Source organism: Sciurus vulgaris (genome assembly GCF_902686455.1).
Source record: "Sciurus vulgaris genome assembly, chromosome: 12".
In the NCBI taxonomy this organism is placed as follows: domain Eukaryota; kingdom Metazoa; phylum Chordata; class Mammalia; order Rodentia; family Sciuridae; genus Sciurus; species Sciurus vulgaris.
The window spans coordinates 45,951,659-45,968,981 of record NC_136473.1 but is presented as its reverse complement, the minus strand read 5'-3'; the positions used below and the strand labels follow the sequence as shown (position 1 = coordinate 45,968,981).

General features: G+C 32.5%; 1 protein-coding gene across 2 annotated transcripts in view; it reads left to right on the top strand.

The window, feature by feature from the left end:
* Positions 1 to 17,323, top strand: part of RAB18 (RAB18, member RAS oncogene family) — a 43,998-nt gene that overhangs the window by 8,202 nt on the left and 18,473 nt on the right. The window lies entirely within an intron of this gene.

The window sequence follows — 17,323 nt, the reverse complement described above, 5'->3', positions numbered from 1 at the left end:
ATTACTTCCACGTGTGTTGAAATTTTATTTGTCTTTTAAGACTTAACTTTGGTGTCATTAAGTCTGTGGTCTTTCTCCATCTCACCCAGCAAAACCAACTTCCTTATCATTTGTCCATGGCACTTTGTTAATATCGCTAATGTGATTATCTGTATGTGTTTTTTTCTTTTAATTTGTAGCATACACAGTAATTTGAGTATTTATTATTTACCAGACACTGTCCTAAGAGGTGGGGCCATAATGGTGAATAATACATATTTGGTCTCTATCATTATTAATCTAAATTATGCCAGTTTTGTAGTTTTAACATTTACTGTAGTGAGTGATATATATTCTGAACTCCCTCATTTATTGATAATAGCCATTAAAGATTATTAGAAGCAATGATACCCAAATGCTTTTTAAGAAATAAAATTTAGATTGCCTGAAAGTGGTTTATTACACTAGCATATTAGAATATTAGAGAAAATAGAGGTAAATATTTTGATATCACGTGCTGGGAGTAGACAACATATAAAGCCATCAGGAGACATTTTGGGATAGTTGAAAGATTATTGAGCTGAGTTAGATCTGGGTAGTTATCTTGATTCCTTATTGAACTGGGTGTGATCTTGAGCAAATCATTTGACTTTTGGTTCTTTTCATCTGTAAATTAAGAGGTTTTAGGGAGTGATGAAACATTTTTCTTCCAATTCTAAATTTCATGATCTACTGAGTTAGAATATGGTAAAGATGACCATAGTAGCACTGTCAGGGAAAAGAAAAATTTTCTCTCAATTGGCTTTATTTGTTTTTATTTATTGTGAAATAATTTCAGACTTAGAGTTAAGTTGTAGAAAATAGTAAAGAGTGCTTACTACACATCCTACTCAAATTCCCCCAAATATTAATATTTATTATATTTGCTTTATTTTCTACCTACATGCAGTGTTCTTTTTTAATGAATTGTTTGAGAATAAGTTGCAGACATGTTTTTAATATCTGAATAATGTGTATTATGTGTATTTCCTAAATGAGTGTGGATATAATTCTATCTACAGACAGATTTCATTAATTGTCCCATTAATATCCTGTATAGCAAAAGAAAAAGAAATGTTCTGGTCGAGCATTAAATTTATATGTCAGTTCTTTTCAGTCTCTTTTAATCCAAATGGTTCTTCAGTTTGTTTATATCCATGACAGTTTTGAAGATTACAGAACTTTGTCGGATATCCCTCAATTTGTGCTTGTCCAATGTATCCTCAGGGTTAGATTCTACCTATGTATTTTTGGTAGGAATTTCACAAGACTGCTGCTCAAAGCATTATGTCAGGAGCACACCATGTTCATTTGTCCCAATAGAATACAACTTTGGTCACATAGGATGATATGTGGCAGTTTTTTTCCTCTGTAAAGTTTATATTTTTCTCTTTGTAACTCATATATTTCTTATGGAGAGGAGAGATATTTGAGACTGAATAGACATCCTGATTCTTACACTTTTTACCCTCTTGTTTTAGCATGCATAGACAATTCTTGCCTGAAACAGGTAGTAAGGACAATACATGATCCTGTCAGCCCAGCTGTGGTTGTCAAATGATATTTCAAATGCTTTCATTCTGTTTTTATTTCTTATTTGAAATTCTATAAGGAAGAGCCCTTCTTTGTTTCCTTTCAATATGAACTCATAGTGCCTCTAAATTTTTAGTAGCAATCAGGCATTACTTAACTTTTGTATGACAATGGTGTTTATAGGTTTATATGTGCCGTAAGAAAGGGAATCATTTAAAACACTAGTAATTCAAAATCCATTTTAACTTGGCTTTGTGCGTTTTTGCTCCTTTAAAAAGTTATTTAGTAGTAAAACAATTTTGTTGAGAGGATGGCTGGTAATGTATATTGTGAAGTAGAAGAGTAGTAACTGGTAGAAAAATAAGCTTGCCTAAAGTTCAGATTTTACCGAAGGAATGAACCTGAATATAATATAAAAGTATCTTCATTTCCAACTCACATGAAACATGGAGAGTTGTTGAATGATAGATCATGGGTTGTTCTTACTACTAAAAGGACTTTGGGTTCTGTGGAAACAAATACTAAGAGTATAGCATGCTGGTGAGAATGAATATAATTTTCTCCCCAAATGGGTCCTGGATTTTTGTCTTTTGAGACTATTATTTATAATGAAACCACATAGTATATAACTTTTTGAGACTGATTTCTTTAATTTAGTGTGATATTATTTAATGGTTTGGGGGTTCATCCAGGTTGTTGCTAATAATTTGTTTCCTTTTGTTTCGACTGAGTTTAATTCCATTGTATGAATGTCCCACTTTTGGTTTCTCCATTCACCTATTGTGGGACATTTGAGTTTTCCTAGGTTTTGGTAATTTGAAATAGACCTATTGTAAACATTCATGTACAGGATTTTGTATGAATATTAATTTTTTTCTTTATAGTACATATCCAGTAGTAGGATTGCTGAGTCATATGGTATATGTATATTTAACTTTTGAAAACAGTTTTGCTATATTTTTATGAGTGTATCAGTTTGCATTCCCACAAGGAGCTTATGAGAATTCCTGTTCTTCCACAGCCCTCACTTATATTTAGCATGAGCTGCCTTTTAAATTTTAACCATTCAAAATTGGTATTGCATTGTGGTTTTGTATGCATTTCTCTAATGACTTACAGTGTTGAACATCTTTTTAAGTTCTTGTTTACTCTTATATATTTATTTGTGTGTGTATGAAGTGTCTAAGTATTTTGTTAGTTTTTAATTGGGTTTATTTCTTGATTGAGAGTTCTTCATATATTCTGCATATAAGTCCCTTATTAGATATTATATGCTTTGCAGATGTTTTCCTCCTAGTCTTTGACTTGTCTTCATTTATGTGACAATATATTTCTAAGTACATGTTTTTTATTTCAATGAAATTCAGCTCATCAATTTTTCAGTGTTGTATCTTTTGCCAAGCAGACGGTTGCAATGATTTTTTTCTGTTCTAGAAGTTTTACAGTTTTAGGTATTACCTTAAGCATAATTTTTTGAATTAATTTTTGAAAATAACATAAAGTATGGGTAAAAATTCTTCTGTTTTTCTTTTATTTGCATATGGATATCTAGTTGTTCTGATAATTGAAAAAACTGTCCTTTTATACTTAATAGCTATTGTACCTCTGTAAAAATGTTGGTTGTCATATGTGTGGATGTATTTCTGAACTTTATTCTATTCCTGTCATCTATTTATCTTTATGTCATCATCTCACTGTCTTGATTTCTGTAGCCTTATAATAAGTCTGGAAATCAAATATTGTTAATCTGTCAGTTTTGCTCTTTTTCAGAGTTGTTTTGGTTATTCTGGCCTTTGCATTTCCTGATGAATTTTAGAGTCCTCTTGTTTTAAAAATACAAGCCTGCTAGATTTTGAGAGGAATCGTCTGTATAGATCATTTTGAGGAGAATCAATCATAGAACAGAATTTTTATTCTCTCTCCATTCATTTAGATCCTCAAAATTTCTCTTTGAACATTTTGTAATTTTCAGTGTTCAGATCTTTTCCTAACTTTTACCAGATTTAATTCTAAATATTCAGTGGATTTTCATTGTTAATGGTGTTTCTTTTATTTTTCCTTTGTTCATTACTAAATAAAGAAATATTCTTGATTTTTTTTTTTTTAAATCTTGCTGAACTTGATTATAAGTTCTAGGAGTTTTGTTTTTTTTTTTTTTAAGATTCTAGTATATTTTTACATTCTTTCTTTCTAGTCTTTATACCCTTCATTTTTTATTACCCTAGCTAAAAATATTCAGTTACTGTACAGTGTTAAATAGAAGGGGTAAAAGTTGATCTTCTTATTTTGTTCTTGATGTTAAGAGTAAAACCTTTTTGTCTTTTACCACTAAGTATGAAGTTAGCTGTGTGTTTTTTATAGATGCCATTTATCCAATTGAGAAAGTTCCCTTCTATTACTAGTTCATCGCGAGGTTTTATTAGGAATGCATTTGGGGCTTTGTTGAATATGTTTTCTGCATCTATTGAGATGATCTTGTAGTATTTCTTTTTTTATTTAATATAGCAAAGTACACATTGATTTTGTTTTTCAGTGTTATACCTTCCTTACATTTTTTGGGATTATCCCTTCTTGATCATGATATGTTGTTCTTTTATACATTTTTTGATTCATTATGTAAAATTTTGTTTAGGATTTCAGTTTATGTCTGTGAGGAATATTGATCAGTAGTTTTCTGTAAAGTCTTTGTAATTTTTTGGCATTAGGGTGATGTAGGACTTAAAGAAAGACAAGGAAATGAAGGAAGTGTTTGCTTTTCTTCAATTTCCTGCAAGATTTTCTTTTCTTTTGTACTGGGGAATTATACACAGTAGTGCTTAACCACTGAGCCGCATTCCTACTCTATCCCACCCCCCTTTTTAAAAAAAATTTGTTTATTTTTATTTTTACAGACTGCATTTTGCCCACCCCCCTTTTTAAAAAATATTTGGACAGGGTCTTGCCAAATTGCTGAGGCTGGCTTTGAACTTGTGATCCTCCTGTCTCAGCTTCCTGAGCTATTGGGATTATAGGCATGTGCCACCAATTCCAGCTCCTGCAATATCTTTTTAGAATGGATTATTATTTAAATATTTACTAAAATTCACTTTGGCCCTGGAGTGCCCCCACTCCAGCATGGGTAAGTTTTTAACTACAGATTCAATTTCTTTAATACATATTTTAACTCTCCAAGGTTATCTATTTGTTTATTTACTTACTTATTTTACAGTGTTGGGGGTTGAGGTGGGTTTTTTTTCTGTTTTTTTTGGTGTTGTGGTAAATATACATAACATTAACCTTACCATTTTAACCATTTTTACATGAATAATTCACTGCCTTTGAGTATATTCACATTTTTGTACAACTATCACCACTGTCCATTTCCAGAACGTTTTAATCATCTTAAACAGAAACTGTGAACCACTTAAATAATAATTCTACCTATACTTTTTCCAAAGCTCTTGTTTACTTTTATTCTACTCTCTGTCTGTATGAAATTTGCCTATTCTAGGTCTCTAACAGAAAAAAAATCATAAAATATTTGTCTTTTATTGTCTGATTTATTTCACTTAGCACAGTGTTGTCAAGGTTCATCAATGTTGTAGTATATATCAGTATTTCATTTCTTCTTACAGCTAAATAATGTTCCAGCTAAATAATGTTCCATTGTATGTATGTATGCCTTTTTTTGCTTATCATCAATAAGCATTTATTGCTTCTACCTTTTGGCAATGATGAATACTACTACAATGAACTTTGTTGTCCAAGTGTTTGAGTCCCTGACCTCTGTCGTTTGGGGTGTATTCTTAGGAGTGGAATTGAAGGCAATGCCACACTTTTTCACAACAGCTGCAATACTTCAGATTCTTATGAGCAGTGTACAAAGGTTACAATTTATCTAAATCCTTGTCTATACTTGTTTTCCTTAAAAAAAAAAAGAAGCCATCCTAATGGGTATAAAATAGTATCTCATTGTGGTTTTGATATGCATGTCCCTAATGGCAAAATGATGATGAGTATATTTCTATGTGCTTATTGGCCATTTATATATATATATTTTTTTTTTTGAGAAATATTCATTCAAATCCTTTGGCCACTTTTTAATTTGGGTTCTTTGTAATTGAGTTATAAAGATTTGCAAATATATTCTTCCATTGTGAGGGGTTGTTTTCTCACTGTCTTGATAATGTCCTTTGATAATTTCTAAATTCTAATAAAATCCAGTTTCTGTTTTTTTATTGCCTGTGTTTCTAGTGTCATATCCAAAAAATGATTGCCAAATTCCATGTCACAAAGATTTTGTTTTCTTCAAAGAGTTTTTTAGACTTCGATTTTATGCTTAGATCTTTGATCCATTTTTCTGATTACTTTCATTTATAATACTTTCGTTTATGGCATGAGATAAGGGTCTAGCTTCATTTCTTTGCATGTGAACATCCAGTTTTTCTGGAACCATTTGTTGAAAAGACTGTTCTTTATCCATTCAAGGATCTTAGCTCCTTTGTCAGAAATCACTTAAGTACATATGTGAGGGTTTATTTCTAGGCTCTGCGTTCAATTCCATTGGTCTACACACGTGTGTTTATACCAGTACTATTTAGTTTTTAATTATTTTAGCTTCCTATTAAGTTTTGCAGTTTCAAAGTGTGAATCCTCCAATTTATTCTTTTTTAAGAAAGTTTTGCTATTCAGTACCTCTTGGAATTCTGTATGAATTCAAGTATCAGTTTTTTCATTTCTGCAAAAAAGCCGTTGGAATTTTTAATAGGGATGTGTTAAATTTGTAAATTACCTTGGTTAGTGTTGTCATCTTAACAGTACTATGCTTTCCAATTCGTGAATATAGGATGTCTTTCTTCATATTTATGTCTTCTTTAATTTCTTCAGCAACTTTTGTAGTTTTCAGTGTACAAGTCCTTACCTCTTTAGTTACAGTTTTTCCTAAGTATTTTATTCTTTTTGATGCTATTTTAAGTGGAGTGGTTTCTAAAAGTTACCTTGTTGGATTTTTTTATTACTAGTGTATAGAAATGCAATTGATTTTTGCCTGTTGATATTATATCCTGCAGCTTTACTGAAATCAATTATTAGTTGTAACAGTGTTTGTGTATTTGTGTGGAATCTTTAAAGTTTGTTTGCATGTAAGATCATGCCATCTATAAATAGACATAATTTTACTTTTGTATTTCCAGTTTGGATGCTTTTTTTTCTTCCCCCTTCTGAATGTCTCTGACTAGAACTCTCAATACTCTGTAGAATAGAAGTGGTAAAAGTTAGTGTTAATCTTCTTTTTTCTGACCTCAGGGGAGGTCAGAAATACTTTCAATCCTTCACCATTGAGTATGCTGTTCACTATGAGTTTTTCATACAAGGCCTCTATTATGCTAAGGAACTTACCTTCTGTTCCTAGTTTGTTGATTTTTTTTTTAATCATGAAAGGGTTTTGAATTTTGTCAAATGCCTTTTCTGAATCAAGATAATCATGTGTTCTTTTTCCCTTCTATTACTGTGATATATTACCTTGATCCTTGTCTTTTGTTTGTTCGTTTTGTAAATATTTAGCCATTCTTGCATTCTGGGAAGAAATGTCATCGATTACTGATTCATTCTCTCTACTTAATTAGTTTTTCTAGTTCTTCATGAGCCAATTTTGACAAGTTGTATGTTTTTTGGAATGTGTCCATTTCACCTAGATTATCTAATTTGTTGATATATAGTTGTCCAATTTTATTTTATAGTCCTTCTCTGTAAAATTAGTAGTATAGGTTAGGTGTCCCTAATCCAAAAATCCAAAACTTGAAATGCATTGGAAGATACGAGGTGTCTCCCAAAAGTTCACATGTGAGACAGTGAAAGAATTTTCAGAGGTGAAATGATAGATTACAAGAGATTTAGCCTAATCTGTTAATCATGGAATAACTGGATGGTAACTATGGGTAAGTAGAGTGTGGCAGGAAGAAGTAGGTCACTAGGGGCATACTTTCAGGGTTTATATTTTGTCCTTGGTGAGCCAAACTCGCTCTCTGCTTTGCCTTTCCACTATGATGTTCTGCCTCATCTTAAACAGAGCTATAAAGTCATCCACCTGAGGGCTGAACCTTTGAAACCCTGAGCCAAAATAAACTTTTCCTCCTCTACTTGTTCTTGTCAGGTCTTTTGGTCTCACTGATAAAAAAAAAAAAAAAAAAAAAACAAAAAAACTGACTAAACGAGTTTCCTAGTCTGAAACTTTTTATGCACCAGTATGATACTACAGTCTATACAAATATTCCAAAATTTGAAGAACCCCCAAATCTGAAATACTTCTGATTCCAATCATTGAGATAAATGATGCTCAACCTGTAATGCCCTCTTTTATATCTGATTTTTGTAATTTTAGTGTTCACTCTTTTTTTTTTTTCAGTCAATATAGTTTACTGGTTGACTTTTTTGAAAAAAGCAACTTTAGCTCAATTTTCTCTATCATGTTTTCTGTCATTTTTTCTTCGTCTTACTAGTTTTGCACTTAGTTTGCTCTTTTCTAGTTACTGAAGGTATAAAGTTAGGTTATTTACTCGAAATCTTCCTTCTTTTATAATGCATATAGTTACAGCAATAATTTACCTCTTAGTATTGTTCTCATTGAATTTTTTGAGTCTTTCTATATTGTGTTTTTGTCTGAAGATACTATCCTATTTGCTATATGATTTCTTCTTTAAACTATTGATTGTTTAAAAAATGTTTAATCTTCACGTTTGTGAATTTTCCAGTTTTTTTTCTGTTATTTCTGGTTTTATTTCATTTCATTTTCATTCACAAAGGTAGTTTATACAATTTCAGTCTTTTGAAACTTATTAAGACTTTATTTTGTAACTAGCATATGATCTGTCTTGGAGAATGTTCTGTCTACCTTTGAGAAAAATTTATTGTTAAATAGTGTTTTGTTTGGTAAAATTGTTTTATAGTGTTACTCAAATCATTTATTTCCCATTGATGATGTATATAGTTGTTCTAGCCATTAGTGAAAGTAGTGTATTGAAATCTCTAACTCCTTTTGTAAAACAATTTTTCTTTCATTTCTTTCAGTGTTTTCCTTATACATATTTGGGCTCTATTCTGCAGTGCATGCTTGTTTATAATTATTATTTCTTCTTGATAAATTCATTTCTTTCAGTGTTTTCCTTATATATATTAGGGCTCCATTCTGCAGTGCATGCTTGTTTATAATTATTATTTCTTCTTGATAAATTGGTCTTTTCATCAACAATTTTGTCCTTCTTTTCCTCACATCAGTTTTGATTTAAAAGCTCTTTTGTTTTAATTCACATAACCAGCCTTTTCTCTCTTTGTTACTATTTAAATGAAATACCTCTCCATCTTTTTTTACTTTCAACCTATACAAGTCTCTAGATTTTAAGTAAGTTTCTTGTATACAGCATATAGTTGGATTTTTTTTTTTTTTTTTTTTTCTTTTTTGGCAGTGCTGGGAATTGAACCCAGAGCCTCGTGTTTGTGAGGCAAGCACTCTACCAACTGAGCTATATCCCCAGCCCTGGATTTTTTTTAATTCTGTAAATTTTTGCCTTTTGATTCACGTTTAATCTATTTACATTTAATGTGATTACTGATGAAGAAAGACTTCTGCCATTTTGCTGTTTGTTTTCTTAAAGAGTTTTTCTTTTTTCTTCATTTATGCCTTGTGATTACTTAATTTTTTTAGAGTGGTATGCTTTGATTCCCTTTACATTTCCTTTTACATATATTCTGGAGGCATTTTCTTTGTAATTTGTTTCTGAGTCAATTCTGGTAGCTTTTAATAGGAAATTGTTCATTTCATCTGAATTACCTAATTTATTGGCATAACTTGCTCAGAACATTCTTTATATTATTCTTTTAACCTCTATACTATCTATAAACCATGGGAAATTTCTTTTTTTAATGGAAATATTTGTTTGCTCTCTTTTTCCTGATCAGTTTAGATAGAAGTTTACCAGCTTTTTTGCTTTTCTGAGAACCAGCTTTTTGTTTTATTAACTTTTTTAAAGTCATTTTTTCTGGTTTTGAGTTTTAAGAAGAGTTTTAATTCCTTTTTTCTTGCTTTGGATTTTATTTTTGCTTTGTTCTTTTTGGTGATGCTGAAGATTGAACCCAGAGCAAAAACATGCCACATACACTCTACCACTGACCTACACATCTAGTCATCTGCTTTTACTATTGTCCTGATTGGTTTGAGATTTTTTTTTTTCCTAAAATGAGAATTTAGTGCTATAAATTTCCTGTTAATTATTGTTTTCATGGCATTTCACCAATTCACCAATTTTTATATCATGTTTTTTGTTGTTGTTTTTCAAAATACCCAGTTCAAATGTATTTAATTTTTTTTGAGCAGTTTACGCATGATGTCCCTTACTTTAATTTTCTTCATGTTTCTGTACTTGGGAGTTCATTAGGTGTCTTTAATTTGTGGACTTTTATTTTTCATCAAATTCTAAACATTTGACCATATTTTTTCATATGTATTTTTATCCCTCTTCCTCTCTTCATTTTTATTAACTCTAATTGCTTACAAATTAGGCTATTTGAAATTGTCCCACAGGTCATTGATGGTGTCTTATTTTCTTTTTTTGGATGCATAATAATCATACATATTTATGGGATAGAGTGATATTTCAGTTACAGGTATATATGTTATATAATGGTCAAATCAGTGTAATCTGCATTTTCTTCTTAAATCACTTATTCTTTGTTCTGGGAAGCTTTGAATTTCTCTGTTCTAGTTATTTATAAATATTTTATATTTATAAAATATATTAAACTGTTGTAAATCCTGGGTGGATATAGAATCTTAAGATGGTGTTATTCAGCAGGAGCCTGGTAGAGGGAGGGCACAGCATGAACTGGACTCTTTCTCTGGGGCGGCACTGTGGTATTGATTCCCTGGAAGCTTCCTAAACTAGAATCAGGGCCAATGAGGTCTACAGGCTTCTCCAGCAGCAAATACTTTAGGCATTCATGATATTAGCAGAGATTACTTCAACCTTCTGCTTACCCATTCCTCTATGTGTGAAGTCCCTTTTAGTTCAGAGTTCATCTCAGCTGGAGAGAAGATAGTAGAGACTGTGGGCTTAGTTCCTTTCTTTATAATCCATCATGAGTCTCCATGTTCTGTGACATCTCTACTACGTCCCCAACTACCTCTGGCACTGTGCCTTAGACACGCCAGGTAATAGCATTTTTTTGTTCGTTTGTTTGGGTTTTATTTTGTTTTGTTTTCTTTGTTTTGGTCTTCTTTTGCAGAGGGAAGCAGGACAGACACCTCTAGTCAGCCATCTTGCTAACATCCCTGGGCTCCCACTTCTCTCACTTTCCTTGAATCTCTTCTGTCTTTTGTTGTGGATGGTTTCTTTGTTATGTCCTCATATACACTGATATATTCTTCTACAATGTTTAATATGCTGATAATTTCATTCTGTGTGTTTTTCATCTCAGATATTGCCATTTTTATATCTAGAAATTTGATTCTTTTGTTTCACTTATGTCTTCCTAACTTTTAAAACATGTTTAAATTTCCTTGTTTGCTGTGTCTAACATTTGTTTCAATTTGAAGTCAATTTCTATTGCTTGATTTTTCTCCTCTTTGACAAGCAGGTACTTCATTGATATTTGTTTTCTTCCATTTACAAACATACCTTGTTGATTTTAAGTATTTTTTTTTGTTAAGTTTTCATATTCTACTTACTTGTTTCAAAGGCTTTATTAAGGATATTACCTAGTTTTAACTAAACTACCCTTCATAAAATAGGCCTTGAAAAAAATTCATGCAAAATTGAGTAAGACTCAAAATAAATAATAAAAGACTGGGATGTACTACAGTGCTAAAACCTGGTTTAATACAGACACATACACACACAAAGTTCTATTAGCATTCTCTCCTAATTCATTGTTCCGTAATAAATGAGACACAGAGTAAGCTAGTAAGTTTCATCTAACTTAATGCATTAATATCAGAAATAATGTTCATATTCACCTTTGTTTATAGTAACATAACACCATAATAAAATGCTATATAGGCATATATTTGAATTAGGTCAGAGGTAAAAAGAAAGAAATTGAAGAAAACCTTCAAAGATGGAAAGATCTCCCATGTTCTTGGATAGGCAGAATTAACATTGTCAAGATGGCCATTCTACCAAAGGCGCTATACAGATTAATGCAATTCCAATTAAAATCTCAATGACTTTCCTCATAGAAATAGAGAAAGCAATCATGAACTTTATCTGGAAGAACAAGAGACAAAGAACAAGAACAGCCAAAACAATCCTGAGTAGAAAAAGTGAAACAGGAGGTATCAACAATACCAGACATTATACTACAGAGCAGTAGTAACAAAAACAGCATGGTATTGGCACCAAAATAGACAAACAGACCAGTGGTACAGAATAGAAGACAGAGACAAAACCACATAAATACAGTCACCTCTTACTAGACAAAGGAGCCAAAAACATATAATGGAGAAAAGATAGCCTGTTCAACAAATGGTGCTGGCAAAACTGGAAATCCATATGCAGTAAAATGAAGTTAACCCTCTGTCTCTCACCCTGCACAAAACTCAACTCAAAATGGATCAAGGACTTAGGAATTAGACCAGAGACCCTGCACCTAGTAGAAGACAAAGTAGGCCCAAATCTTCATCCTGTTGGCTTAGTATCAGACTTCCTCAATAAGACTCCCAAAGCACAAGAAATCAAAGCAAGAAGCAATAAATGAGATGGACTCAAACTAAAAAGCTTTTTCTCAGCAAAGGATACAATCAAGAATGTGAAGAGAGCGTGTACAGAGTGGGAGAAAATCTTTTCCACACGCACTTCAGATAGAGCACTTATCTCCAAAATTTATAAAGAACTTACAAAACTTTACACCAAAAATACAAAGAACCCAATCAATAAATGAGCCAAGGAACTGGACAGACACTTTACAGAAGAAGACGTAAAGGCAATTAATAAATATATGAAAAAGTGTTCAAAATCTCTAGTAATTAGAAAAATGCAAATTAAAACAACTCTAAGATTTCATCTTACTCCAATTAGAATGGCTATTATCAAGAACACAAACAATAATAGATGTTGGCGTGGATGTGGGGAAAAAGGCACACTTTAACATTGCTGGTGGAGTTGCAAATTGGTGCAGCCACTCTGTAACGCAGTGTTGAAAATCCTCAGAACACTTGGAATGGACCCACCTTTTGACCCAGTTATCCCACTCCTTGGTTTATACCCAAAGGACTTAAAATCAGCATACTACAGTAACACAGCCACTTCAGTGTTTATAGCAGCTCAGTTCACAATAGCTAGCTTGTGGAACCAACCTAGATGCCCTTCAACAGATGAATGGATAAAGAAATTGGTCTATATATACAATGGAATATTATTCAGCCATAAAGAAGAATAATATTATGGCATTTGCAAATAAATGGATGGAATTGGAGAATATCATGCTAAGGGAAATAAGCCAATCCCGAAAAACCAAAGGCCGAATGTTTTCCCTGATAAGTGGGGTGGGGAGGGAGAGAAGAATGGGGAACTTTAAATTATGTAGAAGGAAATGAGAGGGGGGTATGAAAAATGGTAGAATGAGAGACATCATTACCCTATGTACATGTATGATTACACAAATGGCACGAATCTACATCGTGTACAACCATAGAAATGAAACGATGTACCCTATTTGTGTACAATGAATCAAAATGCAGTCTGTAAAAAATTAAAAGATAAAAATAGTCAGGTCCCAGAAGTGGCAAAATTATAGTACTTTCTTTTGTAATAAGCTCTGTCACATAAGGGGTACATCTTAACTCCAAAGACCTCACAAAAACCAGAATATGTATGAAAAGTTTTACTTATGCCAAGGCTTTCACTGTAACAAAAAAAAAAAAAAAAAAAATGGAAAAGAATACACTGTGACCAGACAGAAGAGAAAAATAATACTGGGAAAAAAAAAGGATGGAAAATGATGCAGGGTACAAGCACTAATGAAAATTGGAGTGACTACTATTATCATCAAAGTAAAATTCAGAAAAGGAAAAAGAGCCAGGGAGAAAAAGAGTCACCAAGTAATGATACAAAGGTCAATTCTGCAAAATATCATAGTAATATTAAATCCTTATGTGTGAAATTCTTGAAAAATGACAGAATTAAGGGAGAAAGAGAAAAAGCTACTCCACTCTTCATATAGACAACAGCATGAATGGCTCTCAAAAGCATCATTCCGAGGGAGAGAAGCCAGAATCTAAAAGTCACTTATTGAATGGCTCTATTTATATGACATTCTGAAGAAAAAAACCAAAGTACCAAATAAGAGTAACTAGGGTTCCAGGGTAAATATATCTTGTTGGTAATCACCCTTGAAGAGCATCTTGTGTGGTGGAAGTAATATAGCATGCATTTATCAAGGTGCAGAGAACCATACACCAAGCAGAAAGAATATATTCTATTGTAAGCAAATTATAAACAAATTGGTGATGCAGCTAAAAAATGTACCCCTTGGACTCGAGATTTAGCTCAATGGTAGAGCAGTTCCCTTGTATGTGTGAAGCCCTGGGTTCAATCCCCAGTACTGGAAAAACAAAAAACAAACAAGCACCCCTCTGTTGTTGTGGCTTAATAGGGATACATTTTAGAGAATCAACTTTCTTAGTTCCTCAAGAGAATTATTTTGTAGGATGAAATGAGTGTTCTTTTCCTGATCCTTTAGTCACCTTGACATCCATCCCATTTTCTTATTATTCAGTACTTCCTGCACTAAAAAGTAGCTTCTATTATTCCAAACGATTGATATTCAATTTTGCCTTGTCTTCTTTGTCAAAGGACAAGTGGGCAAAACTAAGTTTGTGTCAGATGTGAGCTTAGACTTTAACAGATACCAAAGATTTCCTATTATGTATCTTCTTTCACTGCCATTGCTAATAGACATATACACCTCCACTAGTCCAGGGGACCTCAGAGGATGAGAGAGACACATGCAACAGACCTGCCCTACTCTGTAGTTAAATCTAAGTCCAGACAACCCCAGTATACATCATCCAGTCAGGAGATGACTTGCTGACATGTGAATGCAAATGAGTTATGTTTTAAGCTGTTGAGTCATGAAGTTGTTTTTTAAGCTGTATGAATGACCAAAACTGATATTAAATGTTTTTATTGTCTATAGATAGAAAGCATTACAATAAAACAATAAATCCAATAATTATGGATAAAGAAATTTGTTTTCATACCAGCATCTCTGTATGTTTAAAGTTTTAATGCATATATGCAAAGTTATTATTTACTCAAGTTAATCTTCTTGATATGATTTTAGAAAATTGAGAAATGTTTTGGGATAACTCTATAGTCTCCCTACTTCTAATGCCTATATTCTATCCTCTTATCCACCCACAGAGGAATATACAAACCATTGTTTGCAATTGTTTGATCTAGAAAATTGCTGAAATGCTTATTGTAAATCTTCATATATAAAATTTTTATCTACTAAAGTTTCAAAATCATGAATGGCCCAGAAGTCAACATGCTACTCTCACAAAAAGTTCTGTGAAATATAAGTTATAGGTTGTTTAATAGGTGTGATGTCAATAGTTTTTAAAGCCTAACTAGAGATAATATCAGTATCTTCATAGACATCACTAGACCATTCATATATTTTGAATTATCCATTTAAAATATTCAACAAAAACTTATTAATGAATGAAGTACTAATTTCTAGAAAAATAGATCCTTCATACCATAGTGCTTACAATTAGAATAAAAAATTGTCATAAATTAAATAGTCACATAACTTTGTGAGTCCTAATTTGGACAAATACTCTATAATAATTTAAGATAACATAATGGGAGCATCTCCCTCATCTGAAGAACCAGGGAAGATTATCCCGAGTAATTGAAATTTTGGAATACCTTCAAATATCAATTGAAAATTATAAAAAAAATAAACAAACTATAGGAAGAAAAACTGAGGTCAAGACAAGAGATTAAAACATGCAAAAATCACACAAATAGCTAAAATAGTTGCATCTGAGGACTACAAACAAAACCAGAAAAAAGAAACAATTAGGAAATATATGTTAAATGTTAGAAACATTTTTATCTCAAGAAAATTCAGGAAAAATAAAAATATTCATAGGCTACTTATTCCGTTATTTCTTTCTAAAAATTTGTTTTTATAGGACCCTATGAAGGGGTGAGTTTAGAGTTAGGGTTGAAGAATGTATAATCTTCTAAATTAAGATTAGCTACTTCATCCTATAAAAGAATGCCAATAAAAAGTTGGCAAGAGTTTTTAGTAGCAAAATGGAAGCACCTGAGCATACATAGGAAGTAGCAACATGAACACAACATTCAGTCTTTACATCCTGAATTTGCATATCAGGTTATAGTACCAAGAAGCTAGTCATTAGGCTGTGGATTTTTTGTTGCCAATATAGAATATCAAAGAAGTAGTAATTTTTAAGAACCCATTTGGGCTTTTTCAGTCACTACTTTACTATGCGTCGTAGGATTTTATAGTTTCTAAATGCAGTTCAGAAAAACTCCTTCAACTTCTCAATATTAAAAGTGACAAAAAGTCTTCACAAATTCCATGCACTGTGGTAAAATAAATACTATCAATATTGCTTTATTTGGACTTTCTACATTATTTTCATTAGCTCACACGCTGTTATTAGCTAATTATCCCTGAACTTGTTTGATTTTGGAATGATTTGTATTTTAAAGAATCATTGGTTTGTGTAACTTTATAAGAAAACAAAGGACTAAGTCATGGTTCTATTTCTGATTATAATTCTTGTGGTTGAAAATAGCTTTGAATTGCTAACTTGTTACTATAAAGATAAGTTGTGGCTTCCTCAGATGGCCGCCGTGGCAGGACAGGAGGATCCAGTGCAATGGGAGATTCACCAGGACTGGGCGAGCCGGGAATACATTGAAGTCATTACTAGTAGCATCAAGAAAATCGCAGACTTTCCCAACTCGTTTGATATGTTTTGTTGTTCAAGACTCACAACACTAAATGAGAAATTTACAGCCCTTGAAAGGAGAATAGAGTACATTGACAAAAGGTGAGACACTCACCTAGAATTATTCCATCCTGCTGCTGGAACTTAAAGAACGCAGGCCACGTGGGAAAGGCCCCAGCAGCCTTCAGCTCCTTATTTCCTTAAAGAACAACAGGGCTTTTTCTTGTTTTCCTTTTTTCAAAAGGGTGGTCTTTGGACTCTGTGTATATCTTGGGAGTGATGTGGCATGGGGGAGAAGTCTAGGGGAACTCTTGGAAACAACATTAGACATTTAACCTTTTTAGTAACATTTTATGGAACTACTTATGGATGTATTTGAGGTGTTCAAAGCCAAAAGTTTGAGTTTCATTGTTAAGGTACTTCCACCTCTCATTGTTTCTCTCTCAGACTTTCCTCTTTGCCTCTGCACTGATTTTGTGGACAGTCTTTGTCTCCTCCCCACCTTGGATGAGGGCAGTCCTGATTGAGATGCTTGTGCCCTGGCAGTTACTGCCAGAGAATGTTGTTGCTAACCCACTGATTTCCTTTTTTGGAGAGTTCAAGGGTAGGCCCCCCACTTGGCTTGAAGGGACATCTTCAGAGTTTTCTTTCTGTCACTTGGGGTGTCTATGCCTCTCATATTTTCCTTATTAAACTCCTCAACTTTAAAGAAATTCTGTTTCAGAAAAATAATGATTATTTATGATGTTATATTAAAAATAAATAAGTTATATTTTTCTTAAAAAAATAGATTGCTACAAAGAAACTAAA